This window comes from Chinchilla lanigera, unplaced genomic scaffold (assembly GCF_000276665.1).
Source record: "Chinchilla lanigera isolate Chin_1 unplaced genomic scaffold, ChiLan1.0 scaffold00011, whole genome shotgun sequence".
In the NCBI taxonomy this organism is placed as follows: domain Eukaryota; kingdom Metazoa; phylum Chordata; class Mammalia; order Rodentia; family Chinchillidae; genus Chinchilla; species Chinchilla lanigera.
Genome location: NW_004955412.1, coordinates 29,811,465 through 29,836,986, shown reverse-complemented (window position 1 = coordinate 29,836,986; position 25,522 = coordinate 29,811,465). Strand labels below are relative to the sequence as shown.

The following is a 25,522-nucleotide window of genomic DNA, read 5'->3' as shown; positions in this document are numbered from 1 at the left end:
TTGTAGCTTGTAAAGTTGTTAGGTTGATGCCTTTTACTTAGTAAGGCCCTCACAAGCTTTACATGGGAATCGTCACACTCTTTCCTTCATTCAAGTCTATCCTTTATTTTCTTTTTTGCAGTGCTGGGTATTGAACCTAGGGCCTTGCACGTGCTAGGCAAAATCTCTACCACTGAGCTACCACCACAGACTTCTATTCCTTTTGAAAAAAGTCTCTTGATCATTTCTCACCAAGTGGTACGCTTTCATTCCCAGCAGCAGTTACTGTTTTGGAGGGAAAACATTTCAATTCTTGCAAATGCTTTCTTAAGCCTTTTCCAGTGTACACTGCGCATAACAGCAGTGCCCTTTCCTTCTCATCATACCAGTGGATTGTGTAACTCAGACAGCGCACACATTCAGATTTTACTGTCACTACTTTACCAGGTCCTGGCTCTTAAGAAAATCGAACCTCAAAGAGGAAAGGATCGATTCCTGCAAAGCGTCCCTCTGCCCTGTCCCATTTAGGAGCTGGGAGGCCTGTGGGGTGACGTGCTTTGCTTGTGGTGCAGTCTTCATGGCTCCCGTCCTAAAACAGAGAAAGGGCCTTCATCATAGGCTCATTGTCTATAGAGGCCTGGGGTCACTTTTGTCCAGGTGGTTAGGGGAAGTAAAGATTTTAACTCAGTCTAACCGTGTCTGAATAGCTTGTTTTGCAAAATGCATGAGACTGTGGTGTTGAAAAGTCACCTATCAATAAGTCTAATGGCACAAACAAGTTGATTCTGTCTGTCTGACTGCCAGACACACACAGGCTCCCACGGAGGTTTCCTGCGTCACTCAATAGGACTCTTTCCCTCAGAGACAGTGGTACGGAGAGGGAAATATTCTCCACTAGAAAAAAATAAAATAAAATCACAGCCATGTGGTCCAATCCTGAGCACTGGCCCTGTCTCCAAGGATGGGCCCTACCTTCAGGCACATGTTTAGTTAGCAAGGCCGTGTAATAGGAAGTGGAGTAGGATGCCCAAAGATTGGGGACAATGACAGCAGCACTGGGAAACTTATCCACCTTTCCTTTCACCCAGTAGCGTGTGGTGGGTGAAAATACACCAAAGTTACTGAGGGTGATTTACGGCCACATTTCACATGGAGAAGGATGACCACCACTTCCAGGGCTCTGAGAGTTGTGGTTCAAGGGAGGTCAGATGCTCCTTCTATGACAGAGAGCCACCACCTTTGAACTTGCCCCATCTTGCCTGATTTCATTGTAAGTCCTTCATAAATGAAAAGGAACTGTGCCTTTAAAATATATTTTATTTTTATTTCAGTAATATACATATAAAATTTAAGGTGTTCTCATTTGCCCTACCCGTATGACACTTCCTTCTTTTCATCCTCCCATATAGCCATATAAATAAGTGTTAGATCAATACTTTATGTTTGTAGTATTGACTCACTCAGTATTATTCACAGCTGAACCAAGTTAGTGCATAATAAATGCATTTTCTTTCCTTATATGTGTTTGCATTTAGTGGAGTTAACAATTTTCTCATTTTCTTGTGTACTTAGGTCTCTATGCAGCTACCATTGTTTCATCCTGGAGCTCTTCAGAACCATGAAACACCTTTTAACATAATTATTGGCAACTCGTTTGTTCCCATTTTTCCTGAGCGCTGCCCACTCCTCTCACTGGCTGTTCTCAGGCTAGAGGGCAGTTATCCTTCTCCATCATGTAGGTTGGCCTTGTTGTTTCTACTTGTGCTGGGGCCTCTGTGCCTGGGATACCTTGTGTGCCTGTTTGTGGGTTTCTTCTCTCTTTTGGGCAGATACATCTTCTAGTAATACCCAAGGGAATAGCGTGGGAGAAGAAAACTTGTAGATCTAAAATTGCTTTAATCTACCTACCCATTTTACTGAGGGTTTAGACTATATTTAGAATCATTTTCCTCCAACATTTCAATTTAGCAACAATTCACTGTTTTTGGTAACAGACTGGGCATTCAAGTGGCCTTGAGGTTCATAACTGTTGCTGTTGTTTATGTGCAATATATATCTCTTGCTGCATCTCCAGTGCTTTGGAATTTCAAAAAGAATTGCCTGATGTGGGTATTTCACAGTATCTGTTGTTGTTGTTCTTCTGGATTCTTAGTAGATCCTTTCAATTTGGAACTCATGGACTTTAATTCTGAGAACTGCATGATCTCTCCCTTTTATTTTTTTCATGCTTTCATCATGGAACGTGCAAGTATTATCTGAGTCCTCCAAGAAGCACATGTCTGAACAGGATGAAAAGCAGGAAGTTTTTGTTAAGGTGTTGGCCACAGGAGACTATGGAGCAGGACTGGGAGGGTGGGGGTGAGGCACAAATTGGAGACATATGTGACACAGAGGGAAGGAAGGCCGGAGCGGACATCTCTTAAGTGGACTGCCATTTTGGACCCAAATTTCTCAGTCAGAGACCCATCCCTTCTAAGAACTGGCCAACTTTGCTGTTTCTGCCTCCTTCAGTGGTGGGAACAGTCCATGGGCATGTGGCCTTGGAACGGAGGTTATGGTGGGCTTCAGTGGTGCAGCTAGAAGTCCCCCGGGTACCATCTTGTGCCTGCCACATTTTATCATGTAGATGGTAGCACTCCTGCATTGATTCTATCCTTTCCTTTTCCTGTTAATGTTGCTCTTTAAAAAAGGATACTGGGAAGTTGTCTCAGCTTTGTTTTACAATTATTTTTTGCACTCTGATAATTTAAATTTCCAAGTGTTTTTTACTTTCATTCTTGGACTCTTTTTTTCTAACTTTCTGTTCTTGTTTTATGCCTGTGATATCATATCATTTCTTTGTAGCAGTCCAGATTTTATAAATTTATTTTGCTCCCTGCTTTATCTCTGTTTCATCCTACTTTACCTCTGTTTACTTATATATGCTTGACTAGAGTTTTCTCTTTCCTGTCAGAGTCTTTCTTCACAAGTTTAATGACCCTTAGCAAACTCACTGGAAGCGTTGAGGGAGAGGCTGTGTTTGATCCTGCCGGGTGTCAGAACCAGGAGGTCTTTCCTCTCCTCACTGAGTTTTACTAAAGAGGACTTTGTCCTTCTCCTGTGTGGCAGTTCTCAGGCACCAGGGAGCTGAGTGGAGGACGAGGGCTGCAGTCTCCCATTTAGGGATTATTTCTTCACTCGACCTCCTGTACTCTCCAATCCGTGCTGTACCTCTCAACTTAGCTGTGTTGAAAGAGCCGAAATTCATATCCTTGCTGGCAAACCTCAGAGCCTTTGCTGAGGAACCAATTCCTGTAAAGACTTTCAGCCAGTTTTGCTGTCTTCGTGGTGTGTTTTCCACACTTCAGCTTTGCTCTCCTCTCTTTTGAGAGCTTGACCCTTGCTCTTTGCCCGCATCTCCCTCCCGGGCCACGAGTTCAATTCTTACAGTTTTTCTCTCTTCATTTGCTTTCCAGCTTCCTAAATTTTAAAGAAATATCTTGATTGTTGTTATTTCCTTTCATCCTTTTGGCTTTTTACCTTGGAGTTTTGCTCCCATCTTTGTTGAAAAGCAAAAATAAGTGTTGGTTTATTTTACTATTTTATTATATCCTACATTATTATACTGTACTATATAATTGTTTTTGGCTACGCAGTTGAAGCTGGGTTTGAAGTCACTATGTAGCCCAGGTTGGCCTTGAACTCACAGCAATCCTCCTGCCTCAGCCTCCTGAATGCTAGCATTATAGGTATGCTCCTCCATGCCCATGCCTGGTGCCTCACTGTATTATTCTCTTAAGATTATTTCATATCTCTTCCCTTACCCCTAAAAGGATGAACTCAATGGTTTGCATAGACTGTGTCTGATATCACAAAGTCAACAGTTTAATCTGCTTTTAACTAACTAGAGCAGAGATAGGACAATGACTCAAACCCTCATCCTGGCACTTTCTGTCTACCTTGTAGATTACTGCCTTTCCAAAGCAATGCTTGATGCCTGCTCATCAGCTGTAAGCCTGAATTTGCACCCCAGCTTGACGACATACTGAAGGTGCCAGAAGCAGGGTTTTTTTCCACTGCTCTGCTTGGGGACTGGTTAAAATCATGCATCTCCCAGAGGTCCTAAGATGCACACGGAAGCTGAGGAAGCTCATTCCCTGTTTCTCCCTTTCCTCTTCTCACCAGGAAGAACTTGCCATAGTAGCTTTTCTGGGACTGTTTGCTCTTGCCTGGGTCATTCAAATACAACTCCCACTCCTCCTACCCAGAATTTGGTCTTACTTTGCAAAGTCCTGCCTGCTTTCCCTGCCGTCTGTCCCTGTACCTGCTCCAGGGCTCTCGACCCTCAGAACCTGTCCTGTTCCGTCCTTTGTTGTATGAATAGGAATGCCCTGCTTTCCTTTACATTGATTGGACAAGCATCTCTGGAGGCCTCTGGCTTATCCAAATGGTTCTTCTTGGAATGTAAGTCAGAGATCGGACAATAATTTCAAAATGTTCCAAACTTTTTAAAGAAAAAAATCCACTCTTTTGAGTGCTTTGGAGGCTCTATGGTGATTCACGTAAGTGCTGTTACTACAGGCAATACCAGTGTGGCTCGACAACACTGGGGGACCAGGGCAGAGCAGGAGGTGGAGGAAGGCCTCCCTCCTCACTCTGCCACCAACTGCTGCATGGATGAGGGCCCAGGCTTTCTCTCTGACCACGAGGGTAGTAAAATAGCAAATGTGTTCTCTGTAAAGACAGAGCATTGGAAAACAGACCAACAAATGATTATGCTGGTTTTATGGGAGCTACAGTGTTCCATCGGGTCAAATGTCTTAATTTTCTCATTATCACCAGATTTTGTGAAACTGAAGAATGCATCAGCCCTGCCCTCCCTGTTGCTTAGCAGCAGCCTATTTCTCCTTCCCAGCAGATGCAAAGGAGTCCAGTTTTAAAGGTGGAGAAAAAGAGATGGGGGACAATGGTGAGCCCTACCTGGTTGGCATAGTAACAAGACATGTAAGAGGTACCTGCCTTGAAAATGAATGAGACAGTGATGATGACATTTACTTTCTTCATTCGGAGTTTATTCTGTACTGTCTCTGAGAGGTAATGTTTACCTGTGACAGAGGCATGTGTATGTGTTTGCACTGCCATAGTCGTCTGCTGGATAACTTGGAGGATCAAAAGACACCTGCAGCTCACACTGGTGGGGAGACAGAGCAACCTCTTCCTGGGGCTGCTGCTCTGGACTTTAGATCATGAAGTTCCTTTCCCAAGATATCTTGTGGGACCCCCAGTGTCTCTTCTGTCAAACTCTGACAGTTCCATCTCTTGTATGCCAGTGTGCCAGTCCACATTTCCTAAGGTGCAGACACCAAGATGGGATCAAAGTGCAAAGATCCTATAAGGGGAAATGCCCAGGTGACAGGAAACTGGGAGGAAGCCAGGAGAAAGGCCCTGGGTGAAAGAGAGAAGGCGGGTACATTGGAGGGAGTGTCTTAGACTACCATGAAGTCCATGGACGCCTCTATGTGGCCATGCAGGAGTCCTCCAGCAAAGGTCACCCTCAGAGGAGCCCACTTCTCCCCGAGCAGGCTCCTTGGCTTCCTGTGCACTCATTCAGTTCAGAGTGCAGCAGCCAGTGCTTTCCTTGTATTTGGAGATCTGCAAGGTGCGTAGCTATGGCTCCACAGCCAGACCCTGCAGTGGACTGCTTGGAGTGAGAGCAGGCTGAATCTGGGTTTGTGAGCAAACACAGGGTGGTCCTGGGGCACCTGGAAAGGTGAGTAGAGAGCCTCCCAGCAGTGGGTTGAGAAAGGAGGAATTTCTTGAGAAAGGAATGGCCCTGGAGATGAGGAAACATGGGTGGTGTCCCCAAGGAGACCTTGTAGGGAAATGGAAGTTCATACTTAGCATGAGCTTTGGATCTCTCCTCCTGCTGCTCTCCTCCCCATGTGGCCTTGCAAGATAAAGGTCTCTTGCAACCTGACTTCACCTGGGAAATGCTATCATAAACTGTTTTACTTATATCTCTGACTCATTCTGTTTGTGCTGCTACGACAATATATGAGGATGGGTTATTTATAAATAACAGACATTTATTTCTCACAATTCCAGGGGCTGAAGAATCCAAGATCAAGGCAATGCAGAACTGGTGTGTGGTTTTCTGGTGACTGTCTGGTCTCTCCCTCAGTGACGGAGCCTCTATGCCCTGCCTTGACATGGAAGAAAGCCACAGTGCAAGAGGGCGGTGAAGCCTGTCCTAACAGAAGACGGCAACGAACCTCCTCCACCCAGCCTTTTCATGAGCGTCCTAACCTCATCCGTGCCAGCTCTGCTCTCAGGACTTCTAAAAGCCTCACCTGTTAAACTATCACAAGACTGTAGCAACCTACTATATTCGTCTTACTGTTCCACAACACTCGGCTCTACTTGTAAGTGTTTGAAATTAGAATTCCCTTCTCCCGTGTAATTTTACATCAGTGTCTGTGATACCCTGTCTGTGAACACTGTAGCATCAGAGTCCCTGGCTTGTGGTCTCCGTGTTACTGCCTGCTTGCGTGTCTTTCCTGTTCTTCCCTCCTGAGTGAAGACCGGCATCTCATTTCACTATGTGTTTGGCCTGCCCACATTCACCTGCACACGGGGATGGCTTACTAAAAAGACTGTTTCTTGCCACTTCTGTAAGGCACCAGGCATGAAGTGTGGTGGTTCGTGGAAGACGGGATGACTTGGAGGAACGCAGGGAAGAGGACAATCAGAGATGAGAAGTCCTCAATAGGAACCTCAGGCAGAAGACTGTAGGGGTTGGAATACACTGAAGATTTCAATAGTGTTTACTCGGCAGCAGGCACATTACCAGCCTTCTTTCCAGGGCAAGCTTCTGAGGGCAGGCCAGCAGCAAGGTCACTTGGCTCTTTTAACACAGTTGGTGGAGCAAGGTTTTAACTCTGGTCTGTCTATGACACAACCTGTGTTAGAAAGCTCTACACTGTCTTATCACCAGAGCAACAAATGAAGGGCCAAGGGAAGGGTAGATCAGTTTGACCTCCTGGGGCTACTGAGTGAGTGACCAAGCAGGTGAAGCTTTGAAGGGGCTCCTTGAGGACCCCAGCTCCTCACCTTGAAGCACCTAGCCTCCTGTGTACACACACTTAATATCAAGCATTTGACTCGGGCACCATCACACAAATGTACTGGCCTTCTGGTTCCAAGCCATGGCTCTCCATAAACAATCTTTCTTAATTAACCTTGGCAGCCCAACACCTTTGGTGTATCTAGCCCATTTAACGACCACGCCTACTCTTGTTGGATCCGGTTATAAAGTAAACTATGTTCTTTGAGAGCTGTTGCATACAGATGAGTCGGCAGCCAGTCTGAGCTGACCATAGACATAAAAACCAGCAAGGTCCCAAGTACACTTAGCGGGGTTACCCAAACTCCTGGATCAAGGGTGCAAGGACATCAAGGATCTGGCTGCTTCCTTGGAGACCAAGAAAATGAGTTTTTGTCTCCACATTTGCTCTGCCAATCCACGAGGTAAGGGGAGAAATGTCTCATTGTCTTTTTGCAGAAAAAAAAGTATTTAATTCTTGTGAAAACTTAGCCCTCTTTTCCCCATTTCAAATCTAGACAGACTTGTCCATCCACTCCCAGCGGACAAAAGTTGGTTTTAATTCACGCACAGGGTGCTTTTGATCTGCTGGTTACACACACGGATTACTAGCTGGGAGGTTTATCCTGCCTTCCTGGGTCAATTTCTCAGCCTTGCAGCTGGGAGGAGGTTGCTCTTCGTTTCAGAGTCTCCTCCTGGCTGGGGAGATGTGTGCAGAGCATCTATGGCTGATGGCATTCTTTCATTTGCTACAAGGCATTAGTCCACAGTGGAAACCTCCTCAGACTTTCCCCCTTGGTAACATAGAGGGTGAAGGTGTTGGTGAGGTCTGCATGGAAAGAGCTTATCTGCAGCAGGCAAGTTCGTAAGGCATTTTGCTCAACCCTCAGTGTTTTCACTTCATTTCCTGATGTGGCACTGCATGGAATTTTGCATCACTTTGAGTGAGTTCACTTGGATTTCTCAACATTTGTTGAGCTCCTGAAATATTGCTCTGATGAACGCTCTGCAGTAGTGATGCCAGCTATTTCCCTGTGCTCAGACACACATGTGTCTCCTTCTCCACGCAGCTCGATCTCACAGGTTCTGGAAGCGTTGGCCACAAGCAGTTGGTTGTTTGCAGTTGCCAACCTTAGGGAAGATGGGATTTCCCCCATTTTAGCTGGATATAGAAAAGGGAAGGAAGGATAGTCTTTGTGGTAAGGGGGCTGTGACAAGGGTTCCCCATCAGCTTTGTGTTGGAGGAGCTGCCCTTGCCTGTGAGTCCCTTCCTCCTTTCGCTTGGCTTGTCCTCTGGATGGATGTTTGTAAATGTACACTCTCTAAGTCTACTTCCGCTTCTAAAAGCAATGGGATAGTGGTATCTGGGTAATTACGGGCCATCAGCAAAGGTTCTCTTTTTCTTCTGCATAAGGAAGTGCATGAAATTAGTTTAGGTGCAAGACAGAACTTATAAGGAAGCTGAATATGCGGATTGCCTGTGAAGAATTTGTGCTGTTGGTAGCTTTTGGTGTGCTCTGATTTTAAACATTTTAATATACGATGCTTATAATGGCCAAACATGTTCTGCTCCAGAGGGGCGAGACTCAAAATCTCCCATGCATGTCTCTTTCCTTTTCTTAGTGAGGCATTTGTTGGTGCTTGGTTACAAATCTACCCTAGACCTTTTCACAGCTCAGTGATTTTACCAGGATTCAGCTGTGACTCACACGCTTGGCCTCTGCCTTGCCCTGTGGCTTCCATACATTGAAGACTTCCTAATTCCATCTCATAGCGCTCTCTCTGTAACTGCTTATATGTCCCAGCAGCTGATTCCACACTGAGTTCACATATAACTCCCCTTTGTTCTACAACTTAAGATGCTATTGATGGCTGTTGTTCTTCATTCTTAGCCTTCTCATTAATACTAATATTATACATACAGCTTTTTTCTTCATTTGCCATTCAAAAGGTTATATAAACAAAACTGTAATGTTCTGGACAATATGCCAGGCCCAGGGAAACTACTGAATAACCTGGCAGTTGTTCCCAATTGCCAGCTGTGCTTTGCAGGTGCCCTGGCATGGACAGTCTAGAGGGTATCGTGCAGGAGAGATGCCATGATGATTAGAGACTGGTGCACAGCAATGTAGCTGTGGCATGATCATGAACTGCACAGGGTCATACACTGTACAGAAGGCTTCATGGTAGCATAATGCTAAAATCCCTGAAAAGACAGGATGGCATCTGGTGAGGCAGGAGGAAGAAAATTCCAGAACAAGGAAATGTCATGACAAAAATGCATAGGCATGCAGGACAGCACAGCATATACAGGAAATGTCAGCCTGTGTGGCTGAGGCTGGCAAAGAGGATGAGGGGAGACGGTATATGAGATAAGAGTGGCCACAGACGGTGGCGATGAAGGTCCCCACCTGTGATGCTGTGAGCTGGGCAGTGGGAAGCTGTGCTGAGATCCTCGTTACACTGTGGAAAGATTTCGTTGTCTGCCAAGTGCAAGGGGGGTGGAGTGGGGTTAAGATCATTGCCATGGAACCAGGTGGGAGATCACCAAGAGGAAAAAGTCTCAAGATCCAGCAGCTGATCTGCTGTGGAAGGAGACAGGTAGGATAGCACGGAGCCTGAGATGTGACAATATCCCCAAAGTCTACATGATGGGTGCACTTTGTATGGCAAAGGGCATTTTTTTTTACCTTTAATCTAACCTCAAAGAGATGAAGTTCTGGGCCCTCGGAGTTACAGGAGTGAAGGCTGTGGAGAGGAGGGAAGCCCATCCTCCTTTCTGCACCACTGAAAAGCATATGTTTGGGGAGAAAGTGAGACTTCTGCACAGTGAGACTGTCAGAGACAGTGCCTCCTTCTCCCTGGCTGCTTGGGTGTCAGAGGAGACATTGTCTTAGATCTATAGCCAGCCTGATTTATGAGTCTCTGCTAAATCTCATGGGTACTTCATGGGAGAAAGGGCAAGAAGTATGTTGTTCCTTGTTGTGGTAGCCTAAGGTTAAGATGCTGTCAAGAATAGGAATAGTAATATGATTACTGAGAGCCAGTGGCCCTTTTAACTGTTACTGCGCTCACAGTTGTGCCTACTACCTTGATGACTCTGACAGTGGGCTGTGTCTTTTCAGGGGCTCGTTCCTATGAGTAGCTGCCCTTCTCAGTCCTTTTGGGCATGGAGGTAAGGAGAACCTGGGTTGACGTCTCCTGAGTTTCTTCATCTGGCCTCCTGAGCGTGATGGTGTTGATCAGGTGTGCGAGGCATGGGAATGAGGCTGATGTACCGGGGGCTGCTGTCTCAGGCCCCACATGACCTCAGGGGCTGAGGGGATCAGGGCCTTGAGACATAGGACACCCCTTCAGCATGCCTTATTTGAGAAGCGCTGGGCCAAGTCCAGACCCAGAAGAACATGCAGAGCTGGGATTGAGACTAAAATTCCATCTTCACTTTTGTAAAGCCCAAAGAAAAAGAATATGCATTGTGCTGCTAGAATATACCCCCTCTGAGTGAATTACTAGTGTAGAAATCAGTTTGCCCCACAGCCAACTGTAGGCAATTGGACAGAACAATCAGCTTTAACAGCTTTTGCCTTGGACACTTGTCTTCTCATTGTCCCACATCAGCTGGGCCTTTCAGAGGCAAGAATGATGGCCAGGCTGACTAAGAGTTGAGGGAAAGCACAGAGGGATGGTCTAGCTTCATTCTAGGCCCAGCTGTGCCTTTGCCCGTAAGAGCACTCCCACTCTACAGATTGAAAAAGCAAAGTGCAAGACTGTGATGAAGTAGAACAAAGCCAAGGAGAGAGAGTGGAGCCTCAGCATTCCCAGCCTGCTGTCTCCTAGAACAGATGTGACTCATGATAGTCTCAGCACTTCTCTGAGATGGCACATAAGTGGCTGACTTGACCATGTGTTTTAGAAACCTTCCTGAACAACACAGAACCAGAATAAACAAAGATTTTCATTAAAAAAAGGAATGAAGGAAAAATGAACGTGGAAACATATGTGACACAGAGAAAAGTGAACGGTAAAGAGAAAGGAACCTTAAGGACAAAGGGGTCCTAGGAGTGCTGGCCCTGCGCTCGCTCCAGCTGGGTGGCCCTAAGCCACCCTTGCTTAGGTTGCCGTGGAGGATCTTCAGAGAAACTGCTGTGCACCCTTGCCATTGCCTTGCTGGACTCTTCCAGCAAACAGGAAAAGGGACGATGTCCTGAAACTCCCTGATGCTTTCGGAAGAAGTAGCAGAAAGAATGCAAGGATCATACAGAGGACAGTCAACTTCAAAAGTACCGAGAATCGAAGATGTTCTTCCCCAAGCATTGCTTCTCAAAACCTTTCATAGGGGTTTCAGCTGTCAAATAGGAAACTCTACCCAGTATCATTCTATTAAAAAACAGAGCACCAAGACATTAATTTCAAGCAGGCAGTGAGTTCAGCTCACCCATTTTGTGAAGGGAGAAACCAAGAGCTCATAGGAGGGCAAAGAGATGCTCAAAGGCCCCAGGAAAAATGTTAATCCGAATTCTCCCAGCAGTGTGTTAGACCGATAATATTCTCACCCAAAGAATTTTGTTATTTTCCTGAATCTGTTTCCCCAGGATACCACAGAGCCATCTCAGCTGCACGTCTCTGCCCCATGCTATGTTCTGCAGGCATGGTGCTTGGTAAGTTTGCATTGTAGCCAGATGCACGGACCCACCTACCCTTCTAAGATAAGATTCTTCTGCGTACTCTGAAAAACAAGAGAAGTTTCCACTTAGTTAGAATTTTCCAATGTGCACGCCTCTCCCTCTCCTCCCTTTGCCCAAACAGCCACATTTCTGAGCTCAGGCTCAGGAGTTGTATTCACTGGGGTATAGCAACGTGCCACTTTATCCTCAGGGAATCACAGTTGAAACCAGCAGGTTAATATGGTCATTGCGGAGTTAGAACAACCACAGCTTTCTCAGGTGATTACCCCTAAGGGAAGTCCCATGGTTCACTGCCCTTGATTAAATTCTTGGGAACTTTCTGGATCTCTCCAGATCTGCCATTTGTCCTTGAAGAGCTGGAAAGAGTTTGTCAACTACAAATAACTGTTACCTTCTCACAGGAAAAGTCTGCATGAAATTTGGCCTCTAAGAGTTTGAGTCCATTGAGGAGATATGCACAGAAATGAGTCATTCTAGGCCCATGCTTGGAGGTACAACCATTTTGGGGATTAAGGTATTCTGATGCTATTGGGGGGTTGGACCACTGATGAATTATGCATACACTATAGAGAGCTTGAGTCAGTTTCAGAGATAAGGCACAGGCATGGTCATAGGACCACTTTTGAGGGCTGCTGGGAAGTCCATGTGGAGCTGGCTTGTGTAAAATGTGAAGACAGTCCCTGCCTCACAGAAGTTTTCCATCTCCTAGTGTTATGGCTTGTGCCTAGGTGCTCCCATGCCTCATGTGGTCATAGGGGGGACTTTTCAGAGGTGGCTGGATGTAGAGTGTGTGATGCTGGGATCAAAGTTGTGTGATTTCTAAATTAGTCCACTGATTGGTTTAGCATAGTTCTGGATAGGATTAAGGGTGCCCCACCCTGACTGTGAGTGCTACCTGCCCTAAAGGTGGGCAGCCTGGATAAGATATAAGAGATAGGAAGAGGGCTAGCGTCATCATTAGTCACTTGTGGTTTTCTGCTTGTTACCTTGCTGCCTTTTACCTTCTGCCCGCACTGCTTTGCCACGGACTGTTTATGCTCTGTGATGCCTCCTGTCTCTACAAACTGTGAGCTACAATAAACCTTTCTTCCTTTAACTTTGGATGTTGGGTATTTTATCTCAACATTGAGAAAAATAACTAAGACACAGAGAGAGGACAGGTGTGATGGTAGGCACCAGAGCTACCATGTTGCCCACCAGAAAACTGAGTATATTCTGATTGAGTTGGATTGAAAACCCAGTCTGTTTCTTGTGCAACTCCAGTGGGGTGGGGGGATTAAGGAGAGAAGGTTTATCTTCTCTCTTGACTATTCTATTCCCTCAGCAGGAGAAGAGAAGGGAATTTATGAGAAATCCTAACTCAAAATACCTACTCAGAGCAGGTCCAGAAATCTCTTTAGAGTTTGGGGCTGTCTGTACTCCTTACCTTGCCCAAATCCTTTGGGTGAGAGCATTAAGATTTTCCCACCCATCCAGTACAGGTGCACACAGCCGTTAAGAGACAGACAAGGTGAAATTCACTGGGGACAGAGGGTGCTGAGAAGTAGAGAAAGACATACACAGAAGTTAGATTTTATACACCTTCTTGCTAATGCATGCTTTCCTTTGGCTGAGTGTTTCACAGCTCTGGTGGTATTTGCAGATGTGAATTTCCTCAGGCAACTGGCATCTTAAGGACAGATGCTCCTCTACTTATGATGGGGTTATGTCCTGATCAACATGCCATAAGTTGAAAATGCACTTAATCCACTTAATATCTTAGCAACACTATGCACTGTAGCTTATGGGTTGTTCCCCTGTGACCTTCAGCTGGTTGTCATTGCCTGTGAGAGGTGCTGGGTTCCATTCCTACTACACACACACACACATGCACACACACACACATGCACACGCACACGCACAGATATATGCACACACAGAGAACATCCCCAGACTCCCCTGTAGCTTCCTCTTTGCCCAAGGCCCCAAGGTCACCCCATTGCTCAAAGCTCTTTCCTTCTCCCCACTGGCACATCCCTCTAGTACATGCTCCAGTGCATACTTCTGCATGGTACATGGAACCCCTCTGCGGGTCCCACCCTCCATCTCGCTGACCACAGGCACTGCGTGGGGAGCAGGCCTGCCAGCCCTCACAGCACTTCACTCCAGGAAAAGCTGTAGGCGAAGGTGGTGACTGGAGTTTCTGCTTTTGCTGCTTGCTCATGTGAGTGAGGAGGGCCCAAGGACCCACAGCTAGACCACAGGCAGGCACCTTTCCAAACACATACGTAGTAAGCACACTGTGTCAGGCATTGGTGACTAGAGACCATATGCGCTGTCTTGGTTACTTTTCTCTTGTTGGTGAGACAAAATACCCAATGCCCAAAATTAAGGAAGGAAAGTTTTATTTAGCTTACAGTTTGTGGAGGTTTCAGTCCATACTTGGCTGGCTCTGAGGCAGAGTGGCACATGGCAGAGGGTAAACGTTCATGGCAGCAGGACACAGCAAAAACAAGGGCAAAAGGGAGGAATGGTGGCAAGCAGCCTCTTTTCCTCCCTTACATTGTAAATAGGCTACCTCCACCCAGAGGGCGTGTAGCTCTCACATAATCTCCACGCCCTCCTCTTTTACAGGCTCAGGATGTATCCAAAATAAGCACGCTGGCCTGCTGCTGAGTCACTTAGCCAAACCTCTAGACTCTCCAAGTTGACACAATGTATCAGCCATAACATGTGCAGATCCTTCTCTGGATGAAGAGGAGGCGAAACACCTGAAAGTGAGATGCTAGCTCTGTCTCTGTGCAGATGACATGTCTTGCCCTTGCACTGTGCATAGCATGTTTTTCTTTTCATAGTATATAGGCAGACCCGAGCAACATGGTCCCCATATCTCAGGCAGAGAAATTACGGCACCGGAGCTGTGGCTACACCACAGTCACAGGACTGACTAGAGGACAGCCAGTCATGGCCCTTTCCTCTGTGGCGTGGCTGGGAATTGAAGCCACCCTAGCTCTCACTTTTCTAAGCAGCTCTGGATCGATTTTCCTTCTCTTTTCTCTCTTTGCATCCTGTAGACCCTTTGGGGTCACCCTGCCTCCAGGCCTCTTGATCCAGCTGCTTCAGGACACAAGGACCCTTGCAGTGGCAGAGAGCTAATTGTCCATTACCCTCTTAGTGAGTTTTTTCTTCTCAGGAATTCTTGGGAATCTCTAACTTAGTAATAGCAAAGAGACTTCCTGAGGGTCTTCTATCATCTGGTCACTCAGGTCATTCCTACAATTAAAAACTCACTCATTGCCACAGGCATCTATAGTGTCTCACCCCATGGAGCATACACAGTGGCAGAAACTTATATCAGATAGACAGATAGTTCCATTCTAAATGTTAACACAGATTGGATTGAAGAAAGCTGGAAACCTGCGTTAGTGCCCCAAGTCCTCTCAGTCAAGTTTTTTTCTTATGTTTATCCGAACTCCTTGTTGCAAATCCAGGTCATCTTTGTATAACATGTTACTCATCCACCTGAATTCTCCCGAACTTGTTACTCATCCACCTGAATTCTCTCCAACGCTCCCTCATCTAATCTGTACGATGGCCTGGAGTGGTAGATGCCATTATTAGATATTCAACAAAGATTTGCCCCATCCACCTGCAGTAATTTCATGTCAAGAAAGTATCAACTTTTCAAGCCTAATCCCGCAGAGAAAACTAAGCCCCCATTATGCCTCTGTCACATATGAGAGGTGGCCTAGTTAGAATGGGATATGTCTTTTTGGTACATGTCTGTCTGGCTACAATGAGTGAATCCAATAATGATCAGAAAACTGGGAGGGATCATACCTTTCACAGTGGTTTGAAGATGAGATGAAAAAAGGTGTAGTAAAGTAACTGGAAAATAATGACTGTTCCAGAAAGTTCTCTTGAATCTAGTTTAGTCTGCAGGTACTTTTCCTTATAACCTATGGATAGACCAATAATAAGTGACATTTATGGAACTTATTGTGTCCCAGGCTCTTTTCATAGGCAAACATGCGTTACAACTATTCCACTCAAAGCCGAGTGTGGTGGTGCATGCCTGTAATCCCGGCACTCAGGAGGCTGAGGTAGGAGGATCATTGCGAGTTTGAGACCAGCCTGGACTACAAAGTGAGCTCAAGACCAGCCTGAACTGCATAGCCAGACCCGGTCTCAAAAAAGGCCCCCCCCCCCAAAAAGAATCAAAAAAGGCCCCCCCCCCCAAAAAGAATCCCAAAAACCAAAAAAGCAACTACTACACTTACAAGTACTCCAAATACTACACAGACAACCATTATTACTATTACTCCCAGGGTATAGAGGAAGAAACTAAAGGCCAGAGAAGCTAAGTGACTGGTCCAAACTCATAGACTCACAGAGCAAGAAAGTCAGAATTCAGCCTATCTATGGCCTATTATGTGTCCACTTTGGGTTTACTTATTGGAGGATGCATCAAAATGCTTCCCTTCCCATGTGACTCTTGGGCACAGACCTGAAGTACATTATCTGCAAAACTCTCATGATGGCTAGGCTACCTCCCATGTGTGACTGAAGGCACAGTAGCAGCTGAGTTTACTGTGTAGGATTAGGTTTCAAAAGGTGACACCTTCTTGACATAAAGTTACTGCAGGGGAACGGTGCAAAATCTATCACGTACCAGAAACTAGTTGTCAGTGAAACATGGCAGTGCATAGGTGACTTGTTCAGCGGCTCTTCTCACTGTCTTTCACTTCAGGGGTTGCTGCTGGACCACACACCTTCCTGGGGAGCCAAGGTTTTCTATGGGCCTTTCCGCTTGGTTCACAGTGTATGCTTCATGTTTGTACTTCCAGCTGCTCTCTCTCAACCAAGTTTTCTGCCTCGTCACTGAGAAGCTGCTTGCAACCCATCTTCTCTACACTTCATCCACATTTTCTTCAATTTCTCTAAGCTTTTGCACTGGGTACAGCTGCTTTTGCATTCTTTAAAACTTCTAAATGCTTGATAAATTAACAAATGCTAAAAATATGTCATTTTTCTTGTGCAAACAAATGATCAGAAACACTTTTATTGCATAAGTTTTCAAAGATAATATGGTAAATAAAATGCATACAGTATATGTGCCACTACACACTGTGAAAATGTAAGTTGAGCTTCAAAAAAGGATAGGAAAAATTCCACAGGTGCATCTGACGCTTGAGATAAGCACCATCTCCCAGCTACACGTCAGCCTCAGCACTTTTTCTTTTAAAATTTATTTTATTTTATTTTTGTTTTATTTTATTTTATTTTGGTCTTTTTGAGACAGGGTTTTGCACGCAGCTCAGGCTGGCCATGAACTCACTTTGTAGCACATGCTGGCCTTGAACTCATGGCAATCCTCTTGCCTCAGCCTCCTGAGTGCTGGGATTGCAGGCGTGCGGCACCACACCTGGCTTTTTTTTGTTTTATTTTAAAAAGAGAGGAAAAAAACCCCAATAAAAACAACATGACATTTCAAAACAAGATGATAGGAATTTAACAGTGGTTATTATATTGCATATTGTTATCTTCAAAGTAGTTGCTCAGATTACCAGATACAGACATGTAAAATAGATCAAACAATATAAGCACTGATTGCTTCTTTCAGTGAACTAATAGAAATTAGTAGTACAATTATCTTAGCTATCGTGTGTGTGTGTGTGTGTGTATGTGTGTGTGTGTGTGTGTATGTATCTTTTCCCCCTTCTTTCTTTTTTCTTTTCCCTCATCCCAATGGTTCTTTCCTTTTGAGCAATTTCCTTCCCTTTCACTGTATCTATTGTACCTTTTGGATCTTCAGTTTCTTACACTAGGGATACAATGCGATGTTTATGCATTAAAGTCTAGTTTATTTCACTTATGAGTATGGTCTCTAGTTGCATCCTTTTACCTATAAAAGCCTTGAGTTCATTTTTCTTTATAGCTGAGCCTCAGCATTTTTAATCACTGTGGAGTTTTCACATCACCCTTGTATGTTTGTTTGTTTGTCAGTGGGATGAGCTAAGTAAAGCATGAGTTCAGCTGCAACCTGGAGGACAGCTTTTCTTTGTCACCCAGCCTTCTCTAGTTAGAGAGACCACAGAGGCCCAGTGGGCAGCAGGTGGGTAAAGCTGTGACAGGTCCCTGCACATGGGTACCCTCAGGCCACTGACCTTCACTGACCACCACTTGTTTAAGAAATGGTTGCAGATTTCTACTATGTTTCCAGGTGCTAATAACAAAATGGAGAACTTTCCTGGAGACAGCTTTCTAGTGGCGGAGGGACAGACAATAAGTGAACATATAAAGCAACAGGTGAACAAACAAGATGACATCTGGCAGTGAGAAGCAAGGGAAGATGCTAGGACAGAATAGAACGACCGCTGATACAGGAGGTGCAACCTTGGGTCAGATGCAGAAAAGCTGTCAGAGGAGGTGATGATGGAGCCTAGTCCTGGTCATACCATAGTGCTATGAGTCCCAAGAAGCCAGCTGTAGGAAGGTCCAGGGCAGAGCAGTGTTGAGGAAAAGACAAGACCAGGGCAGGACCAGCACGGCATGTTTGCAGAGCAGAGTCAGTGGAAATCCAATGAGCAAGGACAGGTGAACCCAGATTCCTTGGGGTCTAGAGGTCATGAGAACAAGGGTTAGCTGAGAGAGGCTTAAGCAAAACGGTAGCATGAGCTGATTGGTATGATTCATCCCTGCCGTGGTGGGGTACAAACCATGAAGGGCAGACAGGTAGCAGACAGATCAATCAGCAGGAGATTCTCTAGGCCAACCAAGAAATTATGGTGGGTTTGACAAAGGTGACAACAAAGGAGATGGACAGAAGAGGACAGATGGGAGAGCAGATAGGTCGTGCCTGTGGATAGGGTATAGGGGAAAGAAAAGAATGAAGGTGGAATCAAGGTTTCTCTTGAACGTGTGAGTAGTTGTGCCATTTACAGAGCTGAGAGATACTGAAATGAAAGAAAATACATAAAGTTAGTTGTACTGGGTGCTAAGAAGGAAAAAAGAGTGTACAAAGACAATTTCTTTAGAGTAGGAATTTCAACCTAATACATTTGTGCCCGGATGCGCTACTCCATGTATATCATACGCCCCTCCAACTCCCTTTCCCACTGTTCTTGCTCTGTCTAGCGACTTGAGCATGGAATTGCAACTCTCATCCTCAAGTTGGAGGCCACGGGGTCCACACCTGGCCCAGGCTGTTGGAGAAAGGCCCCTGTTGGTGGCAGGCCCTAGTCAGTAGGTCCTCTGGCTGCTCTGGTCTCGAAGGCAGTCATGCTAACGCCACAGGAAATTCGATCAGTCTGGCACAGTTATATCTTTCTGGCTTAATCTAATCTCTTCATTTTATAGGCAAGCTTTTTTCTCTGATCCTCAGCCTTTTCCTCTCCCTTGTTAATTTGTGCCCAGCAGCCAGACAATCAAAGTCGGTCTGGGCTTTATGTATCAGAAGATGCACATTATAGGTCCCTATAAAGTAGCCCAGAGCCTGCTGCCCTCTCCCAAATGTTTAAGGGAGAGAACCTTCTTGGGGAGCCAGGAAGAATGGAGTGACAGGGAAAAAGAAGACCTCCCAGGACCTGGCAAATCCTAGCAGGACTACACGCCCTTCCCTGCGATTTTTCCACAGCATACGTGACCACTCTGTTGTTTGTCCCTGGGTCTGGCAGGATGCCAGTTGCCTGCTCAAACCTAGCTGGTAGTTAAAATGTTCACCAAATGCCAACTCAACCTCTGGCTGTCCCCAGTCCTAATCTCTTCATTAGGGCTCCTCCACTTTGCTAAACAAGGAAGGAACATAATACTTCAGCTTTCCCTCTGCTAGATCCTCTGTTGGGCATTCCCACGCTAAGTCCTATCTCAGCATTGTGAAACAGATATCCTTATTTCCATTCTCCAGGAAGACAACAATAAGATTCAGAGAAGTAATTTAGCCTGTTAACAATTGGAAGTTTCAGGGTTTGCAATGCGATCTATACCACCTTATCCTAGTCACAACTGTGGGTTGGTGTTGGACCCCAAGTTTGCTTTTTTGCCCTTTGCAAGGATGTCTGTGGTCTCAATGCTGATCACAGCTTGGAACCTATGCCCACGAGGTGCCACGTTGTGTGCTAGCCCAGCTGCCAATCTCTTCACAATCTCTAGAGGCCATCCTTCCATTCTGTCTTCTCAGGGAGCCTTGGCAAGGTAGCACACACCAAAGCTCAAATGATCTTAAGAAACACCCAGCACTGAAAAGGAGTACAGTGACTGCAAGTGTGGAAGAGAGAAAAATCATTCAGGAAGCAGCAGTGTGTGCTGCAGGGTATCCAGTTCAGGTCTGGTGAGAGTAGCCAGGTAGACATGTCAAGCAAAGGAGGGAAGGGGAGGAAGGAAGGAACTTGAAAGGAGCTCCAAAGGGTCTTTATTTCTCCTTGGGTTTCTTAGTGACTTTTCTTTCTTTCTTTTTCTTTTTTTTGTCTTCCAGCCCTAATAGATTACATTGGGAAATTGCCTCTGTGAGTCCCAGGCGGGATGTTCTGTCATGCACCAGTGAGTAGCAGAGCAGGAATTCAAGCCTGACTCCAACTCGTGTTTCAAGGCAAAGACTGGGGAGGAGCCTACACGTGCTCTTCAGGTGACTGGTCTCATTCCTTTCCATAAGAATTAGGGTTTATGATGTGATGAGGTTGGCCTTGAGCACCCACTCCCCCACAAAAAACTCTTATCACCTATTCGTGATACTTAATGTGAGCCAAATGTGTCATCAGGCAGGTCACTATAAATCCAGGTGAGGATGCCTGTACTATATAAAGGCAGACAGCTGACACAGAGGAGTGGTGGTTGGGTATATCCTTGTTTGCCCTTGCTGATGGCTCATGTTCTGGATCTATTTAAGGACATCCAGCCCCACCTCTGAGAATGGAGCCATCCTCTGGGGCTGCAGTGGCTGGTTTTTGGTCACTCTCATGAGAATCCTTAAATTTGGGGTGAACACCAGCTTTCCACCCAGCTGTCACTCAACAAAGCAGCAAGGTCTTCCCTCCAGTCATTTCCTATTTGGTCCGTCCTCTCTTGGGGCTGTGTGGGGTGAGAGGCAGACAGAATAAGATGGGAGAAATATGGGGTAAGGGGTTGCTTTAAATGGCTTGTCTGGGAGGCAGCATGAGTCTCCAGAGAGGCCATTTTCAATGGGAATTTGAATATTCATGCTGCTGACTCTGGGAACTCAGGAGTTATGGACAAGGAAAAAAAAAAATAGAAATACAAGATGCACTGAGAAAAATGGGAGGAAAGAGCTGAATTGAGCTTCCAGGACAGTATAAGAGAGGACAAGCATGTGCATGGCTGGTTGTAGCAACTGCATGTGGGGGAGGTGAAGGCTATGTGAGCTCCTTCCCACTCACTGGCCTTGGGTCTTCTGTGCTGGGGAGAGCTGTAGATCAGTTGCCTTCCCAGGGAGGAGGAGGAGCTGCACCTCAGAAAGCCAATGCAGAACCCTAACTGCATGATTTGTGGTCCCGTGGAGAGCTGGCAGGGCAGAAGGGTAAGAGGGGCCCATGGTTGTGTCTCATGTGCTTGGCTAACTTCTAGCTGGACAGCAGTGAAGGACCAACATGGATCCTGGGAGAGCAGGGCTCCTCTGCAAGAGTGAAGTTGAGCAGAAGAATGCTTTGTGCACTGCAGAGCTCTCATGCAGGAGAAAATAACTTCTGTGCATGCAGTCCCTTGGTAGGGAAGGGAGATGTGGAGTTCAGCTGAAGGCTCAACAAGGTCTCGAGGGAATGGGAAGCTGGGCAGGAATGGGGAGGGTAGCTGTGGAGTCACTGCAATGTGGCAGGCACTTTATCTATGCATTTCTTCCATTACAGCCTTACTGGGATATGATTCCCATATCACAATCTTCCCACTGGGGGTGTACATCGGTGTTCTCTTATGTGTCTTCACGGAGGTATACAACCATCACCATGGTCAACGTTAGAACATTTTCACTACTCCCCAAAGACCCGGGCACCCATTACTAGCCATTACCCTTCTACCTCTTCCCCTAGCCCCTGGGAAGCCACCTAACTTTCTTTCTCTCTCTATTGATGTTTTAAATATCTCATGTAAGTTTTCTATGTTCTCCCACGCTGCAGCATGTCTCATCAGGCACTCGTTCCTTTTCAGGAACAAATACTATTTTATTGTACAGGTACGCCACTTCTTCCTTAGTGATTCATGGGTTGTATCTGCTTTTGGCTGATGATGAACAATGCTGCTAAAAACACTTGTGACAAGATTTTGTGTGGACATGTATATATTTAATTTCCTTAACAACAAAGCCAGGATAGCCACCAATTTATGAAAAATCACAGCTCAAAATGGTCAAGTCATGTTTTGAGACTGAATCTCTTGATTTGGTTGGACTATGATAGAAGGGCAAATAAAAGGGATGTAAAGTGGAATTTCACTTTCCCTTTGCCAGGTCATTATACACACGGCTGGGTAAAGAGAACGCAGGGAAAGCATGAGTGAATTTAGTCAGCGCTCGACCTGCTGTAGCCTCTACCTCTCTCTCTGGCAGTGGGTCTGGGGTCACAGGTCTGAGCTTGCCTGGCCCTGGCACAGCTCTGAGTCCTGGAAAGATGTCTCTTTCCTGTTCTTTGTCCTTGTTTCAGGCATGGACACAAAAATAGATCAAGAACTTCTCAAGTCTTTAGCTGGAGCAGCCATGGGAGGAGGCAGGTGGGAAGTCCCTGTAGCAGTGTCCTTCTGAGAGGGCTTTCTTGGCTGAACTCTGCCTGATGACAAGGCAGAGGTACCAACTGCCTGGAAGGAGGGCCTCAAAGAGAAGAATCCAGAGGGTGCCCAAGGACGGATCTGTGGCATGGAACAAGAGGGTCACCGAGGCTATTGGCTCTGCTTCCTTCTGGCCCCAGGGCTTTCCCAGAAAGCACTTGGACATGGGAGGGTGGATGACGTGCCACCCCATTAATGTAACTGATGGCTTGGCAGAACCCAAGCCAAAACTGGTAATCATTGACCCTCAAAGGCTCCCTGGGGCATTTCAATAGAATCTACAGGAAGGCTGAGTCTCCAGCAAACCTACTGGCCTGCTATTTATCCAAAAGCCTTGCCCTTCTCATCACCTTTCTGGGAAGCATGGTGCAAGTGCAGCCCTGATGCTGCTGTACAGAAGCCCAGTGTTGAAGTGAGCACAGGTTGTGATGGAAATGGATCTGTTCATTCAATGCAAGAGAAATTAGAGCCACAGGTAGTGTGGTGTTAACAGCTGGGTCGCTTCCTACTTCCCAGTGCTGTCTAAATTCTTTCTGTCTGTAAGATACACATGCATGCTGCCATTTTTCAGATGAGAAAACTGATACACTACTAGGTTATGTAGCACCCAGTGTCAGTGGGTGATTGACTTCAGATTCAAACCCTCTTCTAACATCCTGCCCAGTTGTTCACTTGATGGAGAGGTGACAGGGAAACGTCAAATGTAAGCTAGAATGTGGGACTAGAAGGCACTCAGAGCCCCCCTCCCAATCCAAGAAATGGTGTTCCATGCAGCTAGCCCTGCAGATCTCTGAAGCTGGGCTGTGCCAGCATTTATTGCCTATGTATACAGCGACATGGACGCTACTTTCCAACCGTGTATGCTCCAAGCATTAGCTGATTTTCCTCCGCTTTATAAGTTGTCAAGATCAGAACTTCTGTTTTCTTTAGCAAAGTGTGCTTTGCTTGTTGCAGGCTAACAAGCCCAGGCCTCTTGTCCACATGGAATTCATTCATTTCTGGGCTGGAAAGACTGAGCTGATGTAATACCAAACCAAACCACAGAGAACCAGAAAGGTCAGACTAATGACAGGATCCCTGCACACAGAATGCATACAACTTTTTATAAACATTAAAATTCTTTGACTAAACTGCAGTGTCATTTGAGGTGGGTTGCTCTGTGTGTGAAATTTAAGAATAGTGTTATTAGAGATGTGTCCAGTTTCCAGAACAACAATCTCTACCCAAACACAGTACTCTTACAAAGCAAATAAGTGGGAGGGTGATTATTTGATTTGCAAAAGTTATTCTTTGCTTTATAAAATAATCTGCTATAGGATTTCTTTAAATATATAATAGCCCACTTTGTGATGGAATACAACTTACTATTCAAAATTTCTGTTCACAAACCATCCTTAGAGAACAAATATTGATTTCAATATGAGATTATAAATCCAGACATGTACAATGATATTTTCAATGTAATATTGTTTTTTAAATACAGTGGTATTTTAAAACCAAATCAAATTTCTTCACAATGTCAATATTGAGTTTAACCTATTGAATTTGATTTGGTTCACAATCAACTTGGTTTACAGCCAGAATTGTGGAAAAAATTAAGTTTATGAACTGAGGTACCACTATAATGACAAGAATAGAAAGGCTGTGAAACTAGAAAAGCTTCTGGATTGCTGTGTTAATTTAATATTTAATCCTTAATTGATTGGAAGCTAGAATTTACCACTTAGGCTAATGGCCTTCCGCAAAGTTTGAACTGAGAGAAAGGTGGAGCTCTGAAGGTTTCTTTAAAGTCAAGTTTCCCAGAAGCAGAGTTGACCCTTCTTGCCCTTCCTATTTTGGGTAAAAGTTCAGGGCGGACCAGGTACAAAGAGCACTCCTATTGAACTTTTACCCAGGACTCTGTAGGAACCTGTCCTTTCCCTCCAGATGGTAAGCATGCCTGGTTTGTTTTACTAGGTTTCTTTCCTACTGGGCCTCCCTCCAGATCTTGGATCCTGACACACAGCCAGGCAAACTCCCCAACCAACAGCTGAACACCCAATCCAGAAGCTTTTGTTGGCTACATCAAGGTTCACTCATACATGAAGGTTAAAAAATCATCTCTTGTGCCTCTCTAGAGGCAAGTGACTCCATTTCCAAAAGTTCAGTCAGGGTTGTTTATTGACTTCTAAGTAAACAAGCCACGGGATACTTCAGGCTACAAGCAAGTTGGATAAGCATTTGCTTGGGAAGAGCCACTTAGGCAAAGCTCTGTGAGCCAATCTACCCTTTTCAGATTCCACAAACACCAAGTGCCACCTGAGAGAGTGGCATTGAGCTGATATTGTCCTCTCTGTGTCCCCTTTGCAAAATCAGCACTCTGAGTCCTTCCCATCTTTATATATCTAGTTATTTGTTTGACAAATCTTATTGCACCTCTGCTCTCTGCTTGGAGCTGGGCTAGGTGGCCAGAAGAGGAGACAGCTGGGGTCACTGCCTGTAGACCAGCATGAAAGTAACGGTACAATTTAAGATTACTCTTCATACTACCAATGAAAAGGATACGCTTGAATCTTGTAAGGAGCGCCAACCTGCTCTAAATGGGAAAAGGACTAGTCAAGAAATGACTCTTCTTTTGAGAAGGTGGCATTTGAGTTTCTTTTTCAGAAATGACATTTAAGTTGAGGTTAAGAAGTCCATTGGGGGGGGGAGATGGGGGAGAGTAGAGCTCCAGGTATCCCAGCAGAAGAAGCAGCAGGTGAGGCAGGCTCAGAGAGGCTAAGCAACCAGTGTGTGCAGTTGGAATGAGGCAGGGCTGGACCTCTAGTGTGTGTCTTGTCTTTCCTTCAGCATCTGATACCTAGGTGTGACCATGGCACTGGCCCCAAGGCCAGGGCTTAGCTCCCCATCACTGGCAGGTTCTCCTTATCCAGCTAGGTGGCTTGGGAGCATCTTCATCTTTCCACACTAGCCACTGTCATCCACCACCCCTGGGGCACAGTAAGCAGGTGCTGGATAAATGTTTGCCTCCTCTTCACACTCTGCCAACTAT

At 45.6% G+C, this 25,522-nt stretch overlaps 1 protein-coding gene across 9 annotated transcripts in view; it reads left to right on the top strand.

The window, feature by feature from the left end:
• Positions 1-4,833: 4,833 nt before the first annotated feature.
• The window catches only part of Kcnj1 (potassium channel, inwardly rectifying subfamily J, member 1), a 31,132-nt gene continuing 10,443 nt past the window's right edge, over positions 4,834-25,522 (top strand). Inside the window, exons 1-5 of one of the 9 annotated variants that reach the window (XM_013511264.1) lie at positions 7,313-7,485; positions 11,653-11,718; positions 14,359-14,501; positions 17,731-17,839; positions 20,198-20,347. The gene's annotated coding sequence lies outside the window, so the exon portion shown is untranslated. Of the gene's footprint in view, positions 4,928-6,063; positions 6,381-7,312; positions 7,486-11,652; positions 11,719-14,358; positions 14,502-17,730; positions 17,840-20,197; positions 20,348-25,522 lie in introns of those variants that run through there. The other 8 variants (XM_005378536.2, XM_005378539.2, XM_005378537.2 and 5 more) reach the window with 8 other exon arrangements.